The 7,126-nt window shown below is 59.0% G+C and overlaps 1 protein-coding gene across 3 annotated transcripts in view; it reads left to right on the top strand.

Annotated features, from left to right (window-relative positions):
• The first annotated feature begins 566 nt into the window (after positions 1 to 566).
• The window catches only part of cenpq (centromere protein Q), a 29,460-nt gene continuing 22,900 nt past the window's right edge, over positions 567 to 7,126 (top strand). The window contains exon 1 of one of the 3 annotated variants that reach the window (XM_067977099.1): positions 567 to 718. The gene's annotated coding sequence lies outside the window, so the exon portion shown is untranslated. Of the gene's footprint in view, positions 719 to 4,889; positions 6,679 to 7,126 lie in introns of those variants that run through there. The other 2 variants (XR_010959468.1, XM_067977100.1) reach the window with 2 other exon arrangements.

Raw genomic sequence — 7,126 nt, 5'->3', positions numbered from 1 at the left:
TCTCTCCGTCAGGGACCCCCTTAAATGAGAGCATCCCTCCATCAGGGACCCCTTTAAATGAGAAAGTCTCTCCATCAGGGACCCCTTTAAATGAGAAAGTCTCTCCACAAGGGACTCCTTTAAATGAGGGAGTCTCTCCGTCAGGGACCCCCTTAAATGAGAGCATCCCTCCATCAGGGACCCCTTTAAATGAGAAAGTCTCTCCATCAGGGACCCCTTTAAATGAGGGAGTCCCTCCATCAGGGACCCCTTTAAATGAGAAAGTCTCTCCATCAGGGACCCCTTTAAATGAGAAAGTCTCTCCATCAGGGACCCCTTTAAATGAGAAAGTCTCTCCATCAGGGACCCCTTTAAACGAGAGCATCCCTCCATCAGGGACCCCTTTAAATGAGGGAGTCTCTCCGTCAGGGACCCCTTTAAACGAGGGAGTCTCTCCGTCAGGGACCCCTTTAAACGAGAGCATCCCTCCGTCAGGGACCCCTTTGAAGAAGGAGTCTCTTTGCAGAAAGACGAGTCGGGTCTCGCCCACTATGTGGTGCTGTCGGACAGGTTGGGCGGGTTTCTGAGTTGAGATCGGACTGTGCAAGGGGGGGTGGGGAGAACGAGGACTGATCCTCAGAGCAAAAGGCACGGCCCATCGTCTTCCTGCTTCAACAACCCCCCTCCCCTCCCCTCCCCGACCTTCTCGAGGCGCGGAGATGTCGAGGTCGTCAATGAGGTGGGTGCCGAGGGTCTCTCGCTCCGGTTGGGAGTCTCTCTCTCCACTTGTGCGGTCAAGCTCCGAGAGGGTCGTTCTCTTTTTTGAGATCAGCCTCTCGTCCAAGTCAAGAGCTCAGCCCCGAGATCTGCCTCCGGGGAGAAGGTAACGAGCGGCCGGGGACGTTCGGCCGACTCTCTCCGCTTCGGAGAGCTCGGGCTGCGGATCCCGGTCGCCGTGCACCGTCGCCCGGGCCGCCGTTGCGACTTAGTCCCCGGGCTGAGGCCTACGACGGGGCTCAACACAAGCCAGCTCGTACGGAGAGCGTCGCAGGAAGAGGAGGAGGCCGTTCAGCCCCTCGAGCCTGTTACTTGGCGACAGGAGGAGGCCCATTCCCGCCCCCCCCTCCCTTCCAACCCTGATACACGGGAACAGCATGAGGCCGTTCAGCCCCTCCAACCTGACGCGCAGGAACAGGAGGAGGCCCGTTCCCGCCCCCCCCCCTCGGATCTGTAACACAGTAACAGAAGGAGGCCGTTCAGCCCCTCGAGGCTGTCCCTCGGAGGTTTCCAAAACGGATGTTTTTAACGGAACGGAAAATTGAAATTTTCTTCCTTTCTCTGGGCGCTCGTCGATTTTTTTTTTCTCTCTTTTCTCCCGCCATTTTAATTTTCGCTTTCTGCCGCCGTTGCTGCAAACACGACTCGGGGGCTCCCTCAGTTCTGCGGAGAGACCGGAGAAACTGGGAATTGTTCTCCTCGGAGCGGAGAAGGTTAAGGGGAGATTTAATCGAGGGGTTTGAAATCAGGAGGGGTTTTGAGAGAGTAAATAAGGAGAGAGTGTTTTCCCAGTGGGCAGGAGGGTCGGGAACCAGAGGACGCAGATTGAAGATAATCGGGGAAAGAACCAGAGGACACGGGAACAGAGAGATCTGGAGAAAGTGGCCGGGCAGGTTGAGAAAGTGGTTAAAAAAGCAGACGGGATCCTGGGCTTTATAAATGGAGGCACAGAGCACAAAAGCAAGGAAGTCATGATGGACCTTTATATAAAACACTGGTTCGGCCACAACTGGAGTATTGTGTCCAGTTCTGGGCACCGCACTTTAGGAAAGATGTGAGGGCCTTAGAGAGGGTGCAGAAGAGATTTCCTAGAATGATTCCAGGGATGAGGGACTGTAGTTACGTGGACAGACTGGAGAAGCTGGGGTTGTTCTCCTTGGGACAGAGACGGTTGTGAGGAGATTCGATCGAGGGGTTCAAAATCAGGAAGGGTCCAGACAGAGTAGATGGAGAGAAACTGCTCCAATTGGCGGAAGGGTCAAGAACCAGAGGACGTAGATTTAAGGCGATTGGTGAAAGAACCAAAGGGGACATGAGGAAAAACTTTTTTACCCAGCGAGTGGTCGGGATCTGGAACGCACTGCCCGAGGGGGAGGTGGAGGCAGATTCAATCATGGCCTTCAAACGGGGAACTGGATAAGGAATTGAAAGGAAAAAAATGTGCAGGGGCTACGGGGATAGGGCGGGGGAGTGGGACTGGCTGGATTGCTCTCGCATCGAGCCGGCACGGACCTGATGGGCCGAGTGGCCTCCTTCCGTGCTGTAACCTTTCTGTGATTGTATGTGACCTTTTAATTGTATGAACTCTCCAGAAAACATTTGTTTTTTTATAAAAAAAAGAACACATCTGGCAAACAAAACCAAAAGAGGAACAGGGTGTTGGCTCCTTTAAGAGCTGGGATGGTGCCAACCCTCCCGGGGAGGGGGGGTCAGGGGTCAGGGAGCGGGCTCAAAGCGCGGGCTCCGCCGGGGTCACGTGGTTCCCCCTCCCTATCTCTGCAGTGCGCAGGCGCCACTCTCCCCCTCTCTCTCTCGCTAGTGCGCAGGCGCCACTCTCTCCTCTCCCCTCCCACTCTCTCTGTCTCCAGTGCGCAGGCGCCACTCTCCCCCTTCTCTCGCTAGTGCGCAGGCGCCACTCTCCCTCTCCCTTTCTCCCTAGTGCGCAGGCGCCACTCTCCCCCTTCTCTCGCTAGTGCGCAGGCGCCGCTCTCTCCCTCTCCCCTCCCACTCTCTCTCTCGCTAGTGCGCAGGCGCCACTCTCCCCCTTCTCTCGCTAGTGCGCAGGCGCCACTCTCTCCCTCTCCCCTCCCACTCTCTCTCTCGCTAGTGCGCAGGCGCCACTCTCTCCCCCCCTCCCCCCTCTCTCTCCAGTGCGCAGGCGCCCTTCTCCCCCCCCCCCCCCCTCGCGCCACTGGCGGTTGGGGTGACGGTTGGAAACGGCCGTTGGTCGCCGCCATTAAAATGATTCGAGTTTTGGTCGTTCCAATGTTGTTGTTTTTCCCTCATTCTTCATCACCCTGTGATGGGGAGTGGGTGTGTTGGGAGGAGGAAGAAAGCCAGAACAAACTGGAAGAACATTTTATTCTGAAGTTCGACCAAAAGAAAAAAGCGGCCAACTTGACCGAAAAAAAAAAAAGCGGCCAACTTGACCGAACAAAAAAAAAGCGGCCAACTTGACCGGAAAAGGAAGAAGAAGCGGCCGATCATCGAAGGGCAGGGAGGCTGACATGACCGGAAGACCACCGGGCGGGGGGGATTCGTGCGACATTGCGACCTCCCGCGGCGACCGCCGTGTGACGGAGACACAGCGGCATGTGACCGGAGGATCCTTCGCCGCCACCGCGCGTTAACCGGCCGGGTTTTCGCCGACGGACTGGGAGACCGCGGTCGAGGAGCGAGGAGCGAGGAGGAGGAGGAGGAGGAGGGGGGCGGGGTGGTGTGGGTGCCAGTTGGCATGAAAGAGACTGAGAAGTAGTAATGTGACTTGAGATATGTCCGCTTCCCGCCCTCTCACTCAGCAATAAGAGCGAACCCCAAACAGGTAAGCATTCCCCCCCCATCACCACCCCGCAACGCCCCACCTTCGAGAGAGAGAGAGAGACATCTAGATCCGCCAGCAAGGAAGCAACGTAACCGAGAAAACGGCCACCAAGTGAGCAACGTGGCCGAGAGACCGCCTATCGGGAGAGCCAAACAACTGAGAGACTGGAAGTTAGAGGCTAAGAACCCCCCGCCAGAGGTCAGCAAGACACCCGCCTCGCAGTGCGCAATGCAACCCAACTTTTTCCTTGCTCACCAGAGCCCCCCATCTCAAGCTTAAAGAGGTGGCGTGTGCTTGTGTCCGATTCTTAGTTGGAGAGACTTGTGAGAGCTTCCACAACAGAGTGGCGCGTGTGCAGCGCACCACAGGCGCAAGAGCGCCATGCGGCGCTAACGGCGGACGCCGACCGAGGATTTCCGCAAGGGGTTCGGGCTGGCCGAGCCGAGCCTCCGTCGGGCCACCGCGTCGCCTCGAGCCTGCCCGCTCCCGCCGTCGGGGGCAAACTGCGAGGGCGAGATCCGGCCATCGACCACCGACTGTTTGCGCTGGAGCCTCTCGTCAGCGCGGGGAGACTGGTGCCAGAGCATCGACCAGACGAAAGGCCTCTTGCACGCGGCCGTCTGCTAGACGAAGCGCCGCTGCCGCCCGAGCGCCAAGCCGGAGACGGGCTGCTGGTTCGCGAGCGCCAATTCGGAGACGGCTTGCTGTTTCGAGAGCGCCAAGCCGGAGACGGGCTGCTGTTTCGAGAGCGCCAAGCCGGAGACGGGCTGCTGTTTCGCGAGCGCCAAGCCGGAGACGGGCTGCTGGTTCGCGAGCGCCAATTCAGAGACGGGCTGCTAGTTCGAGATCGCAAATTCAGAGACGGGCTGCTGTTTCGCGAGCGCCAATTCGGAGACGGGCTGCTGGCACGAGAGCGCCAAGTCGGAGAAGGACAGCTTCTGCGGGAGCACCTTGCCGACGGAAGAGGGTTGCCCACAAGTCAGTGCGCCAGCGAGTTAGCCCGCATGGGAGAAGGTCACGCGCCCGATGGAGTCTGAAAGCGACACGGCTACCCGCACGCTCGAGAGCAGGGTATTGCCGCCGGTGCGCGGGCGCGAGAGCGCCCTATCGGCAAAGAGCTGTTAGTTCGCGAGCCGTTGGTCGGAGAGCACCCCCGTGCCAGCGGAAAGCCAAGGGCGTCGGTAAACGGAAGACCCACGTGAGCAAAAGCCTTGCTGCCCGAGCCTTCTGTGGCCCTCTGAAGCTTCGCTCGGGCAATCGAAACCATCTGGGTGCAGGGACCTCGCTTGGCCAGTGGAATTGGACCCAGCGCATGTTATGGCCGCCAAACTCTGGGAACCAGTTTGGCTTGTGGCAGCGAGCGCCAGGACACGAGGAAGTTGTGCCGCAGAGATACCCTCGCCGAGAGGTGCGTCTGTTGCAGAGATTCCCTCTGCCTGAAATCAATGTTTTGGCGAGCAGCACGTCAGATAATTGCCTCGCATTGCCAAGAGAAACTGGGAGGCCAGTCAGAAGTTTGAGGAGCTACCCGTGGCTTCAGACCGAGGCGTCCAGTAATGTAACCCTGCCCAGGCCATCCCGACATGATGGTGTTACGTTGCAAAGACAGCCTGTACCCCAGAATCAGTGCCGAGGCCCCGTTCCCAATAACATAGTGCTCCAGAGGGAGCATCAGTGTGAGTACATCCTCTGGCCGCAAATTGCCGCCGATAGCCCGTTGTCGCGAGCCGACCCGACCAGGCCGAGGGTGCACTGGCCCGACCGAATTGCTTGGCCGGAAGACACTGTGCCGCAGAACATTGTGTTGCAGAGAGACATTGCTCCTGAGAACAACCCGTTGCCGAGAGAGCGAGTCGTTTGGTCGCAAAGCACTGCCCCTCTTCGCACGCTGGTGCGACGCGACCTCGATCCTGCTGGCCTGCTGCCCAGAGACTGTCGGTTTGAGAACCTAATTCGGCCACAAGAGTCCGCGCTGCAGAGAGGCGCCAATGAAAATAATCTCAACAACAACAACAGCAACCTGAATTTGTGCAGCGCCAATGCAGCGCAACAAAGAGACGCTGATCCAGAGAGCGACAACGTACAATTGTTTAACGCCAACGCAGACCTTGATCCCGCACGGTTCCTTTGGCCGCAAGACGCGGGGCAGCAGAGGGGCCCTGTTCCCGAGAGTCAAGCTTTTCCCAGGGAGCCTCGCCGGGAGAGTGTGGTGTGGCCCAGAGACCCTCTGTCCCCTAGCACGGTGTTTCAGCGGGACCGCACTCCTGAGAACCTAGCGTTTCCCAGGGAGCCTCGCCGGGAGAGTGTGGTGTGGCCCAGAGACCCTCTGTCCCCTAGTGCGGTGTTTCAGCGGGAACGCGCTCCTGATGATCTAGCGTTACCCAGGGAGCCTCGCCGGGAGAGTGTGGTGTGGCCCAGAGACCCTCTGTCCCCTAGTGCAGTGTTACAGCGGGAACGCGCTCCTGATGATCTAGCGTTACCCAGGGAGCCTCGCCGGGAGAGTGTGGTGTGGCCCAGAGACCCTCTGTCCCCTAGCGCAGTGTTACAGCGGGAACGCGCTCCTGATGATCTAGCGTTACCCAGGGAGCCTCGCCGGGAGAGTGTGGTGTGGCCCAGAGACCCTCTGTCCCCTAGCGCAGTGTTACAGCGGGAACGCGCTCCTGACGATCTAGCGTTACCCAGGGAGCCTCGCCGGGAGAGTGTGGTGTGGCCCAGAGACCCTCTGTCCCCTAGCGCAGTGTTACAGCGGGACCGCGCTCCTGAGAACCTAGCGTTGCCCAGGGAGCCTCGCCGGGAGAGTGTGGTGTGGCCCAGAGACCCTCTGTCCCCAAGCGCGGGGCTCCAGAGGGACCGGGCCCCCGATCCCGTCCCCGATACCCTCGCCTTGCCCAGAGACCCCCGCCGCGAGAGCGTCGTCTGGCCGAGAGATCCTGCTGCCGATAACGTGGAGGGACAGCAAGACGCAGCGCCTGACGCCGTAGCGTTGCAAAGAGACCCTCGCCGCGAGAGTGTCGTGTGGCCGAGAGAGCCTATGCCTTAGAACATCGACACATTGCTGATAACTGCTTTGAAATCTGTGGAATCCCAAGTGTCAAAATAAGGTGAAAAAGGGATAAGATTGTTAGATTTTGGCTTGGTAAAAGTTACGAAACCAAGGCCAGTAAATGGAGCTCAGACCAGCCATGATCTGATTGAATTGGAACAGGTTTGAGGGGCTGAATGGGCCTCCTCCTGTTCCTGTGTAACAGGCTCGAGAGGCTGAACGGGCCTCCTCCTGTTCCTGTGTAACAGGCTCGAGAGGCTGAACGGGCCTCCTCCTGTTCCTGTGTAACAGGCCCGAGGGGGGCTGAATGGGCCTCCTCCTGTTCCTGTGTAACAGGCTCGAGGGGCCGAATGGGCCTCCTCCTGTTCCTGTGTAACAGGCCCGAGGGGGGCTGAATGGGCCTCCTCCTGTTCCTGTGTAACAGGCTCGAGGGGGGCTGAATGGGCCTCCTCCTGTTCCTGTGTAACAGGCTCGAGGGGCTGAATGGGCCTCCTCCTGTTCCTGTG

Source organism: Heptranchias perlo, unplaced genomic scaffold, assembly GCF_035084215.1.
Source record: "Heptranchias perlo isolate sHepPer1 unplaced genomic scaffold, sHepPer1.hap1 HAP1_SCAFFOLD_1263, whole genome shotgun sequence".
Lineage (NCBI taxonomy): Eukaryota > Metazoa > Chordata > Chondrichthyes > Hexanchiformes > Hexanchidae > Heptranchias > Heptranchias perlo.
The sequence above is the reverse complement of the archived record's forward strand: the minus strand, read 5'-3'. Positions and strand labels throughout refer to the sequence as shown.